Source organism: Sus scrofa, chromosome 13, assembly GCF_054392235.1.
Source record: "Sus scrofa isolate SSC_HxYL_T2T_F1_AM1 chromosome 13, Sscrofa_HxYL_maternal_Yorkshire_Landrace_v2.0, whole genome shotgun sequence".
Classification (NCBI taxonomy): Eukaryota; Metazoa; Chordata; class Mammalia; order Artiodactyla; family Suidae; genus Sus; species Sus scrofa.
In genome coordinates this window covers 182553611-182571261 of record NC_139395.1, presented here as the reverse complement: position 1 = coordinate 182571261, position 17651 = coordinate 182553611, and the positions used below count along the sequence as shown (strand labels likewise).

At 33.3% G+C, this 17651-nt stretch overlaps 1 long non-coding RNA gene across 11 annotated transcripts in view; it reads right to left on the bottom strand.

Moving 5' to 3' along the window:
* The window catches only part of LOC146397797 (uncharacterized), a 360152-nt gene that overhangs the window by 144751 nt on the left and 197750 nt on the right, over nt 1-17651 (bottom strand). Inside the window, exon 5 of one of the 11 annotated variants that reach the window (XR_014823598.1) lies at nt 1582-1650. The exons of the other annotated variants lie outside the window; for them this stretch is intronic. This is a non-coding gene — a long non-coding RNA (uncharacterized LOC146397797). The remainder of the gene's footprint in view (nt 1-1581; nt 1651-17651) is intronic. 11 annotated transcript variants of the gene reach the window in all.

The following is a 17651-nucleotide window of genomic DNA, read 5'->3' as shown; positions in this document are numbered from 1 at the left end:
AAAACACAAAATCCATTTTCCCATACCTATTGGCCCAATTCCCACTTACATTCCAAAGATGGATCAAATACTGCATTTCCAGTGAATTTTTTACTAACCACCACAGCTGGAACTTATTTTTCTCTATATATAAGCTTCCTACAGCTTGATAAAATATAAAATCTACTTATTTACCATCAAAACAGGCACAGGTAAATACATACTGCTTGATTATTAAAGCAAAAAAATATAAAATCTACTTATTTACTATCAAAACAGGCACAGGTAAATACATATTGCTTGATTATTAAAGCAAATGTTTGTACCCAATTACAAGATTGAAATTTATATACTGGTTACAAATTTATCTAATAAAAGTAGACTCACAAATATTTTACATCTGTACCTAACTCCTTATACACTAAATGTATCTGGCTGTTCAAAGAGTTTCCAACTTTCTCATAAAGAAAAAGAAAAAACTGTAATCTGAATTTAAAGATTTCAAAGAAATTTTATTTGCATTTCCACTGCAAGCGAAAAGCCAATTTATATCATAAGTAGATTTGTTCTTGATGCAAAATTTTTTCAGAAATAAATATGTATCTAAAGTTGAGAGTTTAAATACTTGGTTAGGAGATCCTGCTGTGGTACAGTGGGTTAAGAATCTGACTGCAGCCACTAGGGTTGCAGTGGAGGTGCAAGTTTGATCCTGGGCCAGGAGCAGCAGGTTAAAGGATGCAATATTGCTGTAGCTGTGGTGTAGGTCGCAGCTGTGGCTCAGATCCAATCCCTGGCTGAGGAATTTCCATATACTGTGAATGTGGCCAAAAAATAAAATAAATAAATAAAATTTTTTAAATTAAAAAACAAATAAACAAAACTTAGTTTACCATGCTTAAATCCTAAAGTGTTTGAGTTTATCTGAGTGTAAGTGACCATTAAACTAAGTCAGGGAGTGATGGTCAGCAGTGGTATTCACAATAAGAAATAAAATTATTACAGTAAATTTTATAAATCACCTACTTGAATCCCTAATTCAGGATCCTGAACACTCAGAAACACTTTATATGTTAAGATATAAAGAAACACTTTATATGTTAAGAATCTGGAATATATTCTATAGACAAAGGGAAAAATGGAAATATTTTTAAGGTTAATGATCAGGTTTATACTTTAAAAGTACCGTTCTGAACACAATGTAGAAAACCACTGTCAAGGAGACAAATATGAGGTTATTTCTATGCTTCATCCAATGACAGTGATAATAGGAATGGTGAATACACAGTTTAAAAAAAAAACTTTTCCAACAGAGAATTAAAAGACATTCAAAAACTGATGGCATATGAATAATGATGGTCAGAAAGAAGTAAAAGCTAAAACTTAGCCTTCCTACTTGAGCAACTGAGTGATAACTCAGTTCTGTTCACTGATTTAGAATGATAAAAGGAAGAAAACATCTGAAAGAGGGAAGGACATGGGTAGATTGTGATGATTTGTGTTTCAAGTGCCTGGAACATCTGACTGAATAAATTCTGAATGTTATTAGATATAAAGGACAGGAAATTAAGACTGAGATCTTGGAGTTAAAGAATTGGGAATCACCTGCTTATATGTTGAAGCAATGTGGAAGCATAGCTGAAGCAATATATCTGGGTGTGATCATATCACATACTGGAGAAATAGAAGAAACAACAGCAAGCTAATTAAATTATACAATAATGAAATTCCCCACTTAGAGAATGAGAAACTCTAGAATTATAACCATCCTTAAAATATTTGAGGGAGAGCAAGGAAAAACTTTGGCTAAGACACAGTATCCACATCTAAGAAATTATTACATTCAGTACAGTGCTCAAGAGGGCAGAGAACCTGGAGTATAACAAAACTTGTTCACTTATGCTGACAATATTTGAAGAAAGAAAAATTATGCCAAAGACAGATTTAAAGGGAAAAAAGCATATCTAAACATAAAGCCTTGATGACTCAGTAAAGGAAAATAAACACAGTGAATTTTTATCTGCACTAGGGAAGATAAGTATGTGTTTGTGTGTGGATGTGTGTGTATACATACACATATACATATACATGCACACATTTACATGTGTGTGTATTGCATGAATATGTGCTTTCAATCAATTACAGAAATAGCAGGCATAGGAATACCCTTCTTCCCAATTGACTGACTTCCTAAATCATTGCTCAGCAAAAACATACATCCCAAAGCAATTACTCAGATTCACCTCACACTGAATGTATTTCAGGTAACATTAAAGAAATATGAGAGTTACTGGCTTTTGAATAATTTATTTGACCCAAAATATATTTTTGAAGACTATAAATAAAACTACTATGCTAAACATCCTATTTTTTATAGTATAATTTAATAAATATTTGGCTGACTTTTAAACTTCATGCATGTACCATTTTCTAGTGGTCATATAAGTTCTAGACATTTGAGAAATGTATATTGACATGCTCAGTATGTAAAAAAGAGATCTATTCCCCCAGTTATAAAATATTAAATTTAAATGTTTATAGTTTAAAATGTGTAAAATCAAGTAGATTACAGTTCTAGTGCAAAAGATTCAAAATGTCCACAATGTTGGAAGACTTTGGAATTGTGAATTTCATTGTTTTACTAAATAAACCACTTATAAATGAAAACATTTTCTCACTTATCACATTTACTTACTTTACTTGTATGTCTTAAAATCTGTATAAAAATAATTCTAATAAACCTAGAAATCTTCAACCATAGAATGACTGATGTACTTGTATTTATGAATCAAACCATCACATTATGTGTTGCGACTGTTACTTTTTCTTTGACCTACTTAGATCATATAGTTACAATCCCAACAGTAAGTTTCAAAATTTTATACATCATTCAATGTGAAAAAATGAAAGTCCTCATTATCAAAAGATTGATATATATGATTTATGAATCGTTGGCAAAACTACAAAACCTCAACAATCCTGTGCTTTTGGCAATGTCTCAATTGTAAATATGAATAAAATCAATAGATTTAATAGAAAAAAACAATGTATGTGGATAAACACATGATGTTATCTTTTATAACTTCAGTCAAAAACTATAAAATACATATTATTGTCTTTAAGCTTTCATTGTCAGTTGAATTTCTAAGAGTTGCTATTCTGATAATCAAATTTAACTTTAACACCAAATACAACATTATTATTTATCATTGCATAACTCAAAAAAACCCCTGTAATATGCAAATTATGTTTAATTATCATAAATATTTATATTCACTTTTGATAAATTGGCCTTGAAACCAAAAAGCAAAGCAAAGAAAGAGAGAACAAGAAAGAGGACTTCTTTATTTATAAGTAGGCTCAACTGAATACTAACCTAACCCTTTAGTAATAATACAACCTGTTTCTCATTATTAAGAATTTTATCCATTGCTCCCAATGGTTTGGACAGAATGCTTAGTTTGGTAATAGAAAGTGTTTCCCTTTTTCCTACCAGGGATCTTCAAATGATTAGCTAATAATAGTCACACAATGATTTCCAGATGTTGCTTACATACAAGGAGTATCCACTTATCTTCCATACAGGATGGTGTGGGAATTGAGGCTCTCTCATAGCTGTAAAATAGAGATCACAGTAGAAAAAATTTTCCCACCCAGAATCTAAAATTCTAAACAAGAAAAGTCTGTTCCTAATGCAAGCTTGTAGACTGACTGAAGAGATTCTGAAATGAGTGACTTTAAGGCTGAATGCCTGATATGCTAAAAGAAGGATTGGGTTAACGAATATTTTAGAGGAACAACAAGGAAATATTTGGAGCTATTTTGATTTTTTTAATCTAAAGAGTAGATTTTATTTGTAATTCAAAGGCAGTGAGAGTTATTATAACTACTTTAGAAAGATGTAGAAAACACAGGTTCAAATGTTGGGAATCAAATCTTTGCAATCCCTTCCATCTGTAAAATATGACTCTTCATTTTTTTTTTAAGAATTAATATGAGATCATCCCAAAATGTCTTTGAAAATTATGTGGTTTAACTTAGTCATGTTTGATTAGCAAGGATAGTCAAACTTAAAAGTTCAATCCATTCAGAATTCTTTACGGTTTTGTTTGAATAATTGTCAAGTCAAGTCAAGTCAAGTGATCTCTTCATTTTGTATATTGAGCTCTGGCTTTCAAACACTGTTGACATTGTTTTTTTGTTTTGTTTTGTTTTTTACTTTTTAGGGCTGCACTCCTGGCCTATGCTAGGGGTTGGATGGAAGCTACAGCTGCCAGTCTATGCCACAGCCACAGAAATGCCAGATCCAAGCCGGGTATGTGACCTACCTACATCACAGCTCATAGCAATGCTGGGTCCTGATCCACTGAGAGAGGGCAGGATTCTAACCTGCATCCTCATGGATACTAGTCGGATTTGTTTCCGCTGCACCACAACAGAAACTCCCTATTGTTTGGGTTTGTTTTTGTTTTGTTTTTTTAATCAAAGACCTGCTGAGAAAAGAGACTCAAGCAAATACACAGGTTTAATTTTTTTTTTCCTTAGGAAATTTAGAAGGGGAAATAAAAAAATGCCCCTTGTAATCAAATGCACTTGTCCCCTTTTAGAAATGCCTGAGCTCACTGAGCTCTATGATGGACAACACAGACAAAGCAGGGCAACAGCAGTGTACTTCAGTGTTAGGAAAGGAATCCAAAAGATCAAGGTAAAATGTCCCACTGGGGAATCCTATGAGAATGGAAAGACCTGAAAAGAGACAAGACCTAGAGAAGCTAGACCCCCAAATCCAGAGCATGTGAAGCTCACCCAAGATTCTTACAGCCCAGGCAAAACCCTATAAGTTCAGGCCAGAGAGCCATGAGTGCTCTAACACCAGTAACCTCTATAACCTAAAGCTAGAGAAATCTCTCCACTGCTTGTCACTGGACAACAAAATGTTGGGACTTGTGTATAGCACTGTGGTTGCCGTATTACATAAAAATAATTCTGATTATTTGTTAATGGTTTAATAGACTTCATTTTTTAGACCAGTTTTAGGTTTACAGTAAAATTGAACATAAGGTATAGAGATTTCCCATATATCTTTTGCTCCCACACATGCACAGCCTCCCTCATGATTAACATCTGCTGCCAGAAGGTACCTTTGTTGAAATTGATGGACTTACACTGGCACATCATTATCACCCAAAGTGTTCACACTTGATGTACATTCTATGGATTTGGAAATATGTATAATGACAGGTATCCAACATTACAATATCATACAGTGAGTTTCGCTTCCATAAAAATTCTCTGTGCTTCACTTATTCATCTGTCTCTCTCCCCTAGCACCTGGCAACCACTGATGTTTTTACTGCCTCCATAGTTTTGCTTTCCCAGAATGTCATATAATTGGAATCATACAGTATGTAGCCTTTTTGAATTGGCCTCTTTCACTGAGTAACAATGCATTTAAGCTTCCTCCATCTCTTTTCATGGCTTGACAGCTCATTTCTTGTTACTGATTAATACTATTTCATTGTTGGATGTACCACATTCTATTTATCCATTCACCTACTGAAAAATATCTTGGTTGCTTACAGATTTTGGCAATTATGAGTAAAGATCTTATAAACATTTACCTGCAGGTTTTTGTGTGGACATAAGTTCAATTCCTTTGAGTGCCATTACTGGATCATATGGTAAAAAAAATATATTTAGTTTTATAAGAAACTGCCAAACCATATTCCAAAGTGGCTCTACCATTTTGTAACCCCACTATCAGTGAATGAGGGTTCCTGCTGCTCCACATCTTTACCAGCTTTGGTCTGGAAAGTTGGTGTTCCAGATTTGGGTTATTCCAATAGGTGTGTAGTAGTATTTCACTGCTGTTTTAATTTGCATTTCCTTGATAACATATGATGCAGAGGGAGCATCTTTTTGATATGCTTATCTGTCAACTATAAATTATTTTTGGTCAAGTGTCTAAAGTCTTTGGATCTTTTTTTTAATTAATACCTTTATTGAGATATAATTCACATACCATAAGTTCACCCATTTACAGTTTAATGGTTTTTAGTTTGTTCACAGAGTTGTGAAACAATTATCACAATCTAATTTCAGAATATTTCCATCACCCAAAAAGAAATCCTATATCTATTAGTCATTCCCAATTCCTAACCCCAACTATAGTCTCTGGCGATAACCAATCTACTTTCTTCAGATTTGTCTTCTTTGGTCATTTCATATGAATGGAATCATATAAAATATAGTCTATTGTGACTAGCTTTTTTCACTTAGCATTATGTTTTCAAGATTCATCCATGTTGTAGCATGTACAAATACTTCATTTAATTTTTTGCCAGATAATATTCCAGTATATGGATATACCACATTTTATTTATTTTTTCATCATTTGTTGGACATTTGGATTATTTTTACTCTTTGGCTACTATAAATAATGACAGTGTAAGCATTCTTGTATGAGCGTTTGCATAGATACTGTTTCATCATTTTTGAGTATTTACCTAAAAGTGAAATGCTGAGTAATAATAGTAATTCTATGGTTAACATTTTGAGGAACTGCCAAAAAGTTCTGCAGAGGGCCCCAATTTTATATTATCACTAGAAATACATGAAGATTCATTTCTTCACAACTCAAAAACATTATTTTTATTTTTTGATTACACTCATCCTATTGGGTATCTCATTGCCATTTTGATTTCCAGTGCCCTGATTTTATAAAATGTTTTTATAGTTTATTTACATCGTTCTGTCAATTCCTGATGTATAGAAAAATGACTTAGTCGTACATTTATACACTCTCTTTCTCTTTCTCATATTACCTTTCATCATGTTCCATCACAAATGATTGGACATAATTCCCGGTGCTATACAGCAGGACCTCATTGCTTATTCTTAATGTTAACAGTTTGCATCTACTAACCTACTGATTATTTAACTGAAGTGTAATGGACATAAAATACTAGGTTAGTTTCAGTTGTATAACATAGTGATTCAAAATTTAAGTACATTTTGAAAGGACTATCACAATAAGTCTAGGTACCATTTGTAAACATACAAAGTTATTATGGTATTATCAGCTATATTCCTTATATTGCATATTACATCCTTGTGACCTCTTAACCCTTCATCTATTTGGAAGTATGTACATCTTAACCCTTCACCTATTTGGCACAACCCTCACCCACGAGTTTGTTCTCTCTATGGTTAAGTTTCTGTTTTATTTTGTTTGTTCATTAGTTTTGCTTTTTAGATTCCACATATAAGTGAAATCATATGGTATTTGTCTTTGTCTGACTTATTTTGCTTAGCCTAACACCATTAGATCCATCTATGTTATTGAAAATGGCAAGATTTCTTTCTTTTTTATGGCTGGGCAATATTTATATACATACATAATATATAATATACACCACATCTTCTTTATCCAATCATCTATCAATCGATACTTAAAATGCTTCCATATCTTTGCTATTGTGAATAATATTGAAGTGAATACAGGGGTGCACATACATTTTCAAATTATTGGGTTTTTTTTCCTTTCAGGTAAATACCCAGAAGTGGAATTTCTAGATCATACGATAGTTCTATTTTTTATTATTTGAGGAAATTTCATGCTGTTTGACACAGTAATATTATACCTAATTACAATCTCACTACAAGTTTATAACCCTACCAACAATGTATGAAGGTTCCTTTATCTCCACATCCTTGTCAAAACGTTATTTGTTGTCTCTGTTGATAAACAGTCTGAGAGGTGTGAGGTGATAGCTTATTGTAGTTGTGATTTTCATCTCCCTGATGGCTGGTGATGTTAATCCTCTTCTCATGCGCCTGTTGGCCATCTGTATGTTTTCCGGAGAAAAATGTCTATCAGATCCTCTACATATTTTTAAATCAGGTTTTTTTTTTTAACTTTCAGTTGGATTAGTTTTTTATGTGCTTTTTATATTAACCCTGTATCAGATATATTGTTGGCAAATATCTCCTATTCAGTAGGTGGTCTGTCATTTTGTTGATAGTTTCCTTTACAGTGCAAAGGCATTTTAATTTGATGTAATCTTTGGTGTATTTTTGCTCTTGTTTCCCTTGCCTGAGAAGCATATTAAAAAAAACAAATTACTAAGATGATATCATAGAGCATACTGCCTATGTTTTCTTCTAGAAGTTTTATAATTTCTAGTCTTACATTTAAGTCTTTAATCCATTTTTTTTTTTTTTGGTCTTTTTGCTATTTCTTGGGCCACTCCAGCGGCATATGGAGGTTCCCAGGCTAGGGGTCCAATCGGAGCTGTAGCCACCGGCCTACGCCAGAGCCACAGCAACGCGGGATCCGAACCGTGTCTGCAACCTACATCACAGCTCACGGCAATGCCGGATCGTTAACCCACTGAGCAAGGGCAGGGACTGAACCCGCAACCTCATGGTTCCTAGTCAGATTCATTAACCACTGCGCCACAACAGGAACTCCCTTTAATCCATTTTGAATCTTTTTGTGTGCATGGTATGAAAACAGTAGTAGTTCGGGCTGGTTATTCTGCATGTAGCTGTCCAGTTTTCCCAGTGATCTTTATTGAAGAGACTGTCTTTTCCCACTGTATATTCTTCCTCCTTTGTCATAGATTAATTGACCCTATAAATGTGGATTCATTTCTGGGCTATTTTTCCATTGATCTGTGTCTAATTTTGTTTCAGTACTACAGTGTTTTGAATATGATAGTGTTGTAGTATAGTTTGAAATCAGGGGATGTTGAAAGGATACTTCAAATACCACCAGGTTTGTCCTTTCACTGGATTGCTTTAGCTATTTGAGATATTTTGTGGTTCATGCAAAATTTAGGATTATTTATTCCAGTTCTGTGAAAAATGTCAGGATTACACTGAATCTACACACTACTTTGGATAATATGGACATTTCAACAATATTAATTCTTCCAATCCATGAGCATGTTTTATCTATTTATTTGTATCCTTTTCAATTTCTTTCATTAGTGTCTTACAGTTTTCAAAATACAGGTCTTCCTTTTCCTTGATTAAATTTATTCTTAGGGATTTTATTCTGTTTGATGCAATGTAAATGGGATTGTTTTCTTAATTTCTTTTTCTGATAGATCATTTTTAGGGTATGGAAACAACAAATTTCTGTATATTAAGTTTGGATCCTGCATGCTTATTGGATTATTGTGTTAGTTCTAACAGGTTTTTTTGTGCAATCTTTTGAGTTTTTTATTTATAATATCATGCCAACCGCAAACAGTGAACATTTTACTTCCTTTGCATTTTGGATACACTTTATTTCTCTTCCTTATACGACTGCTGTGACTAGAACTTTCAATACCACATTGAATAAAAGTGGCCATGGTGGGTATCTTTGTCTTATTTCTGATCTCTGAGGAGATGCTTTCAGCTTTTCACCATTGCATGTGATGTTAGCTATGGGTTTGTCGGATATAGCTTCTACTATATTCAAGTATGTACCCTCTATACCTTTGTTGATAATTTTTATTATAAATGTTTAATTTTGTGAAAAGCTTTTTCTCTATCCATTGAGATGATCTTATGATTGTCAATCTTTGCAGTGTTAATGTGGTGTCACAGTCACCTTGATTGATTTTTGGATGTCAAACTATCCTTACATCCATGGGATAGATCCCACTTGATCATGGAATATGATCATTTCAATTTGTTGTTTAATTTGGTTTGCTAATATTTGATTGAGGACTTTTGCATCCATATTTATCAGAGATATTGATGTGTAATTTCTTTCTTCATTTCTTTCTTTCTTTTTTTTTTTTTTTTTTGTAGTGTCTTTCTCTTTTTGGTGTCAGGGTAACGCTGGCTTTATAAAATTAATTTGGAAGCATTCTTTCCTCTTTACAATTCTGGAATAATTTGAGAAAGATAGGTATTAACTCTTCTTTTGGTAGAATTTGCCTGTGAAGCCACCTGGTCCTGGACTTTCATCTGTTGGGAGTTTTTGACTGATAATTAAATTAAATTACCAGTGACTTGTCTTCTCATATTTTCTTTTTCAGTCTTAACACAGGCTTTAGAAATTGTACATTTCTGGGAAACTATTTTTTCTAGTTTGACCCATTTGTTGGCACATAATTATTCATAGCAATCTCTTACAATCCTTTGTTTTTCTGTGATATCAGTTGTAACTTCTCTTTCATTTCTGATTTTATTGATTTGGGCATTTTCTACTATTTTTTCCTAGATGTCTGGCTATAGTTTATCAATTTTATCTGTTTTCAAAGAACCAGCTCTGAGGTTTATTAATATCTTCTACTTTTTATTTTAATTTCTACTTCATTTATTTCCACCCCAATATTTAATATTTTTTTCCTTTTATAATTTTGTTTGTTCTTTTTATGTAATTCCCTTAGGTATAAGTTTCAATTGTTTGGTTTTGTTTTTAATTTCCTAAGATAGGGCTGTATCTCTATACACTTGCTCTTAGAACTGCTTTTACTGCATCCTATAGACTTTGGAATACTGTGTTTCCACTTCTATTTGTCTCATGGAATTTTTAACATTTTTTCTTTCATTTCGTTAATGAGGCACTGGTTGTTTAGTAGCATGTTTAAACTCCATGTGTTTGTGTTTTTCAGCTTTTTTTCTTGTAGTTGATTTCTAATCTTACAGTTGATTTCTAGTCTCACAGTATTGCACCTGGAAAAAAAGTTTGATATGATTTCAATATTCTTAAATTTATTGGGACTTGTTTCATGACCTAACATGTGGTCTGTTCTGCAGAATGTTCCATGGGCACTTGAAAAAAAGTTTATACTACTGTTTGTGGGTGGAATGTTCTGTTTATGTCTATTAAGTCCATCGAAACTAATGTCCTTTAAGGCCACTGTTTCCTTATCAATTTTCTGTCTACATGATGTATATATCGATGTGAGTGCAGTGTTAAAGTCTCCTACTATTATTGTTTTATTGTCATTTTCTTCCTTTATGTTAGTCAATATTGCTTAGCTATTTATGTTCTCTTATGCGGTGTGCACATATATTTACTACTGTTATATTTTCTTGTTGGATTGATCACTTAGCCATTATGTAATACTCTTCTTAAACCTTATTACAGTCTTTGTTTAAAGTCTATTTTGTCTGTTAAAATATTGCTAACCCAGATTTCTTTTCATTTACATTTGTATGGAATATCTTTTTGCATCCCATCACTTTGAGTCTGTTTGTATCTTAAATCTGAAGGGATTCTCATATAGCCATATTTATATTATCCATTCAACCAACTCATGTCTTTGGATTGATTTTTAATCCATCTACATTTAAAGTAATTATTGATAGGTATGTAATTATTGCCATTTTGTTATTTTTTTCTGGTTGTTCCTCTGTTCTCTTTTTCTTTTGCTCTTTTCCCTTTTTATTTAATGACTTTTTTATTGTTATGTTTGTATTCCTTTCTATTTATTTTTTATGCATCTACTATTACTTTTTGGTTTGTATTTACCATAAGGTTCTGATATAACCACCTATGTATACAGCAGTCTGTTTCAAGTTGATGGTCTCTTAAATTTCAGTATAATTTCTAATCACTATTATATTTTATAAACATATTTTTAAATTTTATGCATCCCTAAACCAAGTATCATATAGATGATTTTACTGCTTTTGTCTTTTAGCCTTCATACTAGCTATGTAGGTGGTTGACTCTTTACCCTTATTGTCTGTTTGCCTTTATCAGTAAGAATTTTTCTTTCATAATTTTTATTTCTAGTTATAGCATTTTTTTTCTGTTTAAAGAAATGCATTTACTATTTCTGGTAAGGTCAGTTTGGTGGTGATTAACTCCCTTAGATTTTGGTTGTCTGGGAAACTCTGTATCTCCTTCAATTCTAAATAATATCTGCCAGATAGAGTATTCCTGATTTTAAGTTTTTTTTTTTTCCCTCTCAGCACTTTGATTATGTTGTACCTTCTGGCCTGTAAAAGCTATGCTGAAGGAGTCCCTGTTGTAGCACAGCAGAAATGAACCCAACTGATATCCACGAAGATGCAGGTTCGATCCCTGGCCTTGCTTACTGGGTTGGTGATGCAGGGGGTTGGACCCAGGGGTGATCTTGGTGGGCTGGATCCAGTTTCACTGCCATGAGCTGCAGTGTAGGTTTTAGACACGGCTCAGATCTGGTGTTGCTGTGCTGAGGTTGCAGCATACGCTGGCAGCTGTAGCTGTGACCCGACCCTTAGCCTGGGAAACATATGCCATGGGTGTAGCTCTGAAAAGCAAAAAATAAAAAAAAAAAAAAAAGAAAATAAATAAAAATAAAAATTTCTGCTGAAAAGTCAGCTGATAGTCTTATGTGGGCTCCCATATATGTAACTAGGTGTTTTACTCTTTTAGCTTTTACCATTCTCTCTTTGTAATTTTTGACACTTTAATTATAATGTCGTGGTGTGGGTATTTGGGGGCTCTTTTGTGTGTGTCTGTGTGTGTCTGTGTGTGTGAGTGCGTGCACACAATTTCTTAACTTAGAAGTCTCTTTACTGTGCCCAGTTAGATAAATTTTCTGTCATTATTTCTTCAAATATATCTTCTGTCCCTTTTCCTTCTCTCCTTTCTCCTGGGATCATTATAATGCAGATGATAATAAGTTTGATATTGTCTTGGAGGTCCCTTAAAGTAGCATCATCTTTTTTTTCTTTTTTGCTGTCACATTTGGGTGATTTCCACTAACCTATGTTCCAACTGATCCATTCTTCTGCATTTTCTAATCTGCTGTAGGTTCCTGCCAGTGTATTTTTCTTCAGCTCTGATCGGTTCTTTTTAAAAAATATTTCTATCTCTTTTTTGGAGTTCTCCCTAAGTTCCTTCATTCTTCTCCTGATTTGGGTTATCATTTTTGTGACCATTATTTGGAACTCTTTGTTAAATCATTTAACTCCACTTTGTTTCATTCTTTTTCTGAGGTTTTGTCTTGTTCTCTGGAGTGGAATGTATTCTATTGTCTCTCATTTTGTCCAACTCTCCATGTTTGTTTCTGTTTTTAGATGATCAGCTACATCTCCAAGTTTTGAAGGAGTGGCTTTATGTAAAAAGTATACCCCCTGGTTTGCAAGAGCCATGTGCTCTAGGTATGTCCTCTGTGTCTGCTGCATATGCGCTCCTATTCTTGCTGGTCCATGATTGCTGCAAATACGCTAGTGTGGTGCTAGTCCTGGCATGGATGGCTGAAAGTCCTAACTGCAACTGTTGTGGGAGGTCTGGCCTGTCAAGCCAGCCCCTATAGTGGGTAGCTGCTTTGCAGAAGCACCAAGTGGGATAGGTCCACAGGCAACCTGGGATTAAGGCAAAATGCAAATAAGGTAGGTGGGGAGAATGACAAATGTACCTAAAAGCATCAGGCCAGGTCTGTAAAAGATGAGTAAAATAACTGGCATAAGCCAGTTCCTCAAAACCTGAATCAAGTTCCAGCAAATCCCTGACCTTCAAGCACATACTCTAAAATCCATCAGTGCATCTCCTTCACTTATGCGGCTGCCTTTGCACTAAAACTTGGAGCGAATGAGTTTTTGTGCGTGTTCTTTTAGAACAGAGTCTCATTTTCCTACAGACTTCTGGCTCTCCAGGAGTAAGCCCTATTGTTTTTCAAAGCTGGTTTTTATACCAGCTCATCTTCTCAGTGCATATCGCTCAAGCTGGGGAGCCCACTGGGAAGTCCGAAGCATTTTCTCTTCAGGGAAGACTGCCATGATTGTGATATTCTTCCCACCTGTGTGTTGCTGCACTGGGAGTATGGGTCCCAGTCATATTCCATCTCCACTACTCTTACTTTTTTTCAATGTGTCTTGCTGTTTTTGTCCTGAGTTATAGAAAATCTTTTCTGCTAGTCTTCAGGTTATTCTCAGTTGCAAGAGGAGGCAAACCCAGGATTTTCCTACTGCACTATCTAGTTTCCTTCCTTGTTTCACCATTCATTTAATGATGAGAAAATGCTGAATATTCTTTCATGTGCTCACCAGACATCTGTGTGATTTCTTTGGAAATATATATATATTCATAACTTTTGCCCAGTTTAAATATATCTTAAATATATATATATATATTCATACCTTTTGTCCAGTTTAAATATATCTTAAATATACCCTTTGCCCAGTTTAAAAAATAATCTTTATCTTGTAGTTTTAGGTTTACAGTAATACTGAGCAGAAGGTATAAAGTTTTCTCACATAGTGTCCAATTTTTAAATGTTTTTTTCTTATTGTTGAGTTTTTAAGAGTTCTTTTTATGTTTTAGAAGAGTCTTTTCTCAGATATATCTTTTGAAAATATTTCCTGCAGGTCTGTGGCAGTCTTTTTATTTGCTTGGTACTGTCTTATACAGAGCAGAAGTTTTTAATTGGAGTTCAGCTTATTAATTATTTCTTTCATTGATCATGTCTTCAGAGTTATATCTAATTAAATTACATAATCACCAATCCCAAAGTCATCTAGATTTTCTCCTATGTTATCTTCTAGGTATTTTATAGTTTTGTGTTTTAAATTTAAGTCTGTGATCCATTTTGAGCTAAGTTTTGTAAAGGGTATAAAGTATGTGTCTAGATTTTCTTTTTCTTTTTTTGGATATGGATGCTTATGTCCACCATTTCTTGAAAAGACTGTCTTTGCATCACTATATTGACTTTGCTACTTTGTCAAAGACCATTTAACTATATTTTCAGTGGGTCTATTTCTTGGCTCTCTATTTTGTTCTACTGATCTATTTGTTCATTATTTTAGCACTATCTTGATCACTGCAGCCTTATAACATTCATGAAGTCAGGTAGCGTCAGTCCTCAAATTTCTTTCTCAATATTGCTTTGGCTATGCTAGTCTTTTGCCTCTCCATACAAATTTTGGAATGTTGTCAAAATCCATTAAATAATTTGTTGAGATTTTTAATGTAATTGCATTGAATCTATAGATCAACTTGAGAAGAACAGACATCTTGACAATACTGAACCTTCTTATTCATGAACATGGAATATCTATCCATGTATTACAGTTTTTTGATTTTAATCATCAGAGTTTTACAGTTTTCTTCATACAGATCTTGTACACATTTTGTTAGACTTATACCTAAATATTTCATTTAAGAGGTTCTGATGTAAATGCTACTGTTTTTAATTTCAAATCCCCCCTTGCTTATTTTTGGTATTTAGACTTGTGATTGACTTTTTTATCCTGAAACCATGGTATAATTGCTTATTAGTTCTATAATTTGTGTTGCTTCTTTCAGATTTTGTATATAGACAATGTTGCCACTTATGAATAAACACAGTTTTATTTCTTCCTTCCCAATCTGTGTATATTTTATTTGTTTTTCTTGTGTTATTGAATTAGCTAGGACTTCCAGGATAATGCTGAAAAGGAGTGGTGAATAGGATATGCTTGCCTTGTTCCTGATCTTAGCATCTGATTATGTTTAAGATTAAATAAATATCATTCCAACATAATAAAATTCCCGTTCAGAATCAGATATAGGCTGATTTGTTAAAAAAATAAAAATAAAGGCAATAATTCTTTCTTATCTGAGTTTTCAGTTGCAATGCCTTTCCTACTACAGAAGTATTACCACATAGATGCTTTAAATAAATATTCTTGGTGATTACTATTAGTTACATGTCTATAACATGGTCACAAATTTTGATCACATTAGAGACACCAATGAATACTAAAATTGTGCTAAGAAATGTGTCTGACTCTGGAGATAGAAAGCTTGGAGTTATCTTTGTGGTCTTCAAGTGTTTCATCTCAAAGGTTAACTTCCGCCTGTTGATGGTAGTTTCTAAGCCCTCTGTTGAGCTGCCTTTTGGGTCTTAACCTTGTAATTTTACCAATACTGATATACTTGTTGCTACTGATATAAAATTTCTGTCACAGACTGGAAAAGGCACAATATTAGAACATGCTTCATTATAAATTTTTTTTTTCAGTCTACCTTCATATTTTAGGTGAGAGGCCCAATTTTATTCATTCTCTGTGTTTCATTGAAATCCAAGATATTTATAAAGCTTGGTAAAAGGGTTGGAAACCCAGGTACAATATTTAATATTATGTACATTTAAACTTGAGTTACCATGCCTCGCTTTTTTAGTATGTCAAAGGGGATGATAACAGCACTAATTTTATAGGGTGATGATTAAAGGAGATAAATTGCCAGAACAATGTTTAGTACTTTGAAAATGTTTTAATAAATTATTGCGATTTTATGAATCACTTGAAAATATATTACTTTCTTTTTCAGCTCTTTCTCTAAATCTTAGTTTCAGATGGTATTAGAAAATACTTACCTATGTTCTAACAAATGCTTTTTTAATGTGAAATATCATTTTTAAGCCCAAACTGCAACACAGTCTAGCACTCATAAAAATAACTATCACAAATATAGAATAATTAAAAAATTAACTGTGTAATTAAGTTCTTAATCTATATCAATGGTATAAATACGTATTTTTCCTAAATATAAGTATAGCTCAATAGTAGTGCATATAATATAAATGTATTTCTAAAACATACAAATAGTTTCCTGTCTTAGAGTTTACCTTCACTTTCCCTTTTTTACAAAAGTTCATTCTTCAGTTCACATAATTTGCTGTTTTTGTTGACCTTGTCAATTTATTTTCAAATACTTTTTAAACTAGGTTTTGTATGTGCCTATGTGTGTGTGTTTCTATATAAACGTACTTGAATTACTTATAGGTTAATCCCTGCTTTATAGCTTCAATCTTGACATCTCATTTCTGAATTAGTTACTGTCATTTTGCTTGACCTTTTCAATCATGGTGGTGTCCTTCCTATAAATACAGTAGGAAGAATTAAATGCAGTAGTCAGAATGTGTTCTTATTGCAAAGTTAAATACTGATAGAATGACTACAGTCATTTTTCACTTTGAAATAAGTACACTGAGGATACTTTTACTTTGACTTATTTTTTTTCTTTTCCTAGATGCCCCAAACTAACAAAGCCCTATTTAAAGTAAAACATTTAAAAATGTTTATTTAAAATATTATGAATGTAAATGAGGAACCCTTTTAAGTATTTTCTATATCTTAAAAACCTAGTTTATTTAAAGTTTTAAATATTAACTATTATCTTATAATTACAATAAATTATATCATGAACTGATAATCAAAAAGGAATAGAGAACTCATTATGTTAGCTTTTTAAAACACTCTGCTCCCTTGAGCTCACACTATGATGCTATAACACCCTCTCTTCTCATTGATCTCACATTCCAACTTTCGGTTCATCCAACTTAAATAAGTGAAGGCTTTGACTTCTTTCTCATGCTCCCTGTCCACACTTACTTGTGCCATCATTCTGGGTAATTTCAACAACAATCATGAAAACCTATCAGTATTTTTTCTTTTCTTTTTTATGGCCACACATGCATCATATGAAAGTTTCCAGGCTAGGGGTCGAATCAGAACTGCAGTTGGATCCTATGCCACAGCCAAGAGCAACACTAAGTCTGAACTGCACCTGTGATTTACCCTGCAGCTTGCAGCAATGCTAGATCCTTAACCCACTGAGGCCAGGGATCCAGTCTCCATCCTCACAGATACTATATTGGGTGCTTAACCCTTGAGCCACAGTGGGAACTCCCAATCTGTCATTTTTGCCTATTACTTGACTTCCTTTGTCCAGTGATGGCATACTTTACACC